This window comes from Miscanthus floridulus, chromosome 12, assembly GCF_019320115.1.
Source record: "Miscanthus floridulus cultivar M001 chromosome 12, ASM1932011v1, whole genome shotgun sequence".
NCBI lineage: Eukaryota > Viridiplantae > Streptophyta > Magnoliopsida > Poales > Poaceae > Miscanthus > Miscanthus floridulus.
Window position 1 is genome coordinate 18,098,217 of NC_089591.1, and position 3,259 is coordinate 18,101,475.

Here is a 3,259-nt window from a genome sequence, read left to right on the forward strand (position 1 = left end):
TTAAGAAATACTAATAGACATTTCTAGCGCCATTGCCGGTGATGGACTTAAAACCTCCTCACTTAGTGATTGCGCTAAGAAATGCCAATAGTGTGCCATAAAAAATGTGTGGACAATCAATATCTAGCCCATAAGTCATCATCCTCTCAGGTCGGTAAAGACCACAAATGAGAGACCTAGCTCCGATATCACGTGTAGGGTTGAGATGGCAGACTAGAGGGGGGAGAATAGTCCTTTCTTAAAAAATAAATGCATCGGCTAACCAAAACAAATGCGGAATTAAAACTATTGGTTTAGCCAAGACTACACCCGTCTATCTAAGTTCACAAGCACCTTATAAAGATCCAAATTAGGCAACAAAGGTGCCGGGCTAGCTAGAGCTCACCGAATCAATTCTAGTAGCTAGGTCACACAAACCTACGCAACTAGTACTTTAAGCAACAAGGGAGCTTCTATATAATCTAGTAAGCAAAAGCACAAAGCTCCTAAGCTCACTAGCAATGCTCAATAACAAGGCTACACAAGCCAAATTAGAGAGCTCAAATCACTTAGCTACACAAACTAAGCAATGTGACTAACAAGGTTACCCAAACCAAATTAGTCACGCAAGGGGGCTACTTCTATGCTACACAAGCAAGAGGGTAACTAGCAAACTACACAAGTCAACTAATTACAAGAGCATCTACACAAGCACAAGCACAATATACATGAAAGTAAATACAAGCTTGTGCAAAGGGACGCAAACCAACGGGAAGACAAGCAGACATGGTGATTTTTATCCCGAGGTTCACTTGGTTGCCACCAAGCTAGTCCCCGTTGTGTCAACCGTCACTTGCTAGTTTGGTAGCTAATTGGCACCACACCAAGCCCACAAGTTGGGCACCACAAGAACCCCATAGACCAAGTGAGGGTATCTCAATGACACGCTCTACTAGAGTTGGTCTTTGTGGCTCCCACGGGGTGAGCACAATACCCTCACAATCACTTCTCTGGAGCACCGCATAATCTTTGTTGCATGCTTGAACGGAGACCACCACCAAGCCATCTAGGAGGTGGCAACCTCTAAGAGTAACAAGCACCACTGGCTTGCAACACAAACACCTAGTGCCACTCGATGCAATCTCACAATGCAATTGCACTAGAATCACTCACTCGTAATCGGATCGCACACTTACAAGCAAAGTGAGTTAGAGGGCCCCAAGCACTCTCAAGTATGGACACAAAGTCCCCCAAGGTGCTCAACCTCAGCCAAGCCCGAGCACCCCTTCTATTTATAGCCCAAAGACCAAATAGAGTCGTTGCTCAAGAGTTCGCTTCGGGGGTTCTGGACCGAGCCTCTGGACCTAGGGTTCGGACCATGTACAGTAGGGTTCGGACCATGGATCCTTGCCATGTGTCCCACTTTATTAAATGCTGACCATTGGAGATTAACGGTAACTTTATGGGCATAATGTCACCTCCGGACTGGACCCTCAACCATGCATCCAGACCATCACATAGTGCTAGTCTAGAACACAACAGAGAGGTCCAGAATGATGCTTTTGGGTACAGACTGAGTCTAGTTGCTTTGTCCAGACCATCTCTCCCAGTACAGATTACATAGGTCAAAGCACGCGTGGTCACGAGTCTCCAACCGGACCCTCCATCCGTGGTCCAAACTGCAGGCACACCTGGGTCCAGAGCTGGCTCGCTGTCACGCCCCTCCGTGCTAAACGACGAATTGGTTCTATGCTTTAGAGTTTGGACTGGCATAGACATCTAGGGTCCTGAGCAGCCTGTGAGCTGCTACCTACGGTCGGTCCAGCCAGACAAGATCCAGACCAAAGCACTCTAACTGGGTCTGGAGCGCCTCTCTCCCATACACCAATCCTCAACAAGAATTTATTGTACATAAAAGAAAATTGCTTGTTGAGCGCCTTCTCTCTCACTAACACTCTCACTGACACGCATGCAAGATTGTCTCTCAGCACTATTCCTCAACAAGAATTTCTTGTTGACAAAGGAGAAATGCTTGCTGAGAGAGGCACCATTAAAATCATCATTTTATGTGCTACCTCTTCTCCAATTTCACCATCTTTGCAAATCTGCCAACACCATCAAGTGTACACCACCAAGTGCAAGTGTGTTAGCATTTTCACAAATATTTTTCAAAGGATTAGTCACTCAATTCACCACGCCACTCGATCCGAGCAATGATGCAAAGTTAGATCACTCGAGTGGCACTTGATGACCGATATGCAAACAAGTTTGCCCCTCTCGATAGTACGGCCATCTATCCTAAACCTAGTCATGAACTTCTCTACACACCTATGACTAGTGAAATGAAATGGCCTACAAATATACATTTGCCTTGCGCATTCTATTCCATCTCCTCCAATGTCGATGCAGCACAAGCACCAACATGATCACAAATGATATGATCCACTTCACATCATCATGTGACCTTGTTGGTTCAATCTTGACCTCACTTGCTCTTCTCCATTGCCTTGGTCCATCGGCACAAAGTCCTCACTAGACTTGCCCTTCACACTTGCAATCGGTCCATCAAGCCAAGCCTTGTCTTCATATTCTCCACCTTAGTCACATGACTTAATGTCATGTCTCATATGCAATGAGCTCCTTCATCACATGTGTGAGCTTTGCAATATCTTCAAGCCATTTCACCTCCATGGCATGTGTTGCTCACACAAGTGTACTTATGGACTAATCACCTATGTATTACACTTAAACACATATTAGTCCACCTAGGTTGTCATTCAATTACCAAAACCAAACAAGGGACATTTCACTACCAACCAGATTTGGTCGGGATACGAGCTGCCACCGTCATAGGCGAACAGAGGGGAAGGTAGGGACAACCAGTGATGGTGCAAGCCACTAGCGAGCTTTGGCTGAGCGAGCCCTAGCCAGGTTGGGGCGGGAAGAAGGGGTTGGTGGGGAGCTTTGTCTGGATGGGGGACAGGAAGAAGGGGCCGGTGGCAGGCGAAGGCGCAGCGACCGGCGATGATAGAGGCGCCGTGGAGGATGCGCGGGATGGAGGTGCCACGGGGAGATAACGAGGGAACATGTATTTTTCTTTTTCTTTTTTTTGCGTTAGCATGTCTGGACGTGAGTCACAGGATGGACGTCCTTATGGTATCATTATGGGCATGGCTAGCGCCCAGAGGTCTAGATGGATGTGCGAGTCCGGATGTCTACGTAGCCCATCCTCGTCCGCCATCGCCCCGCTGTTGGTATTTATTAACTTGTCACTTGTTTA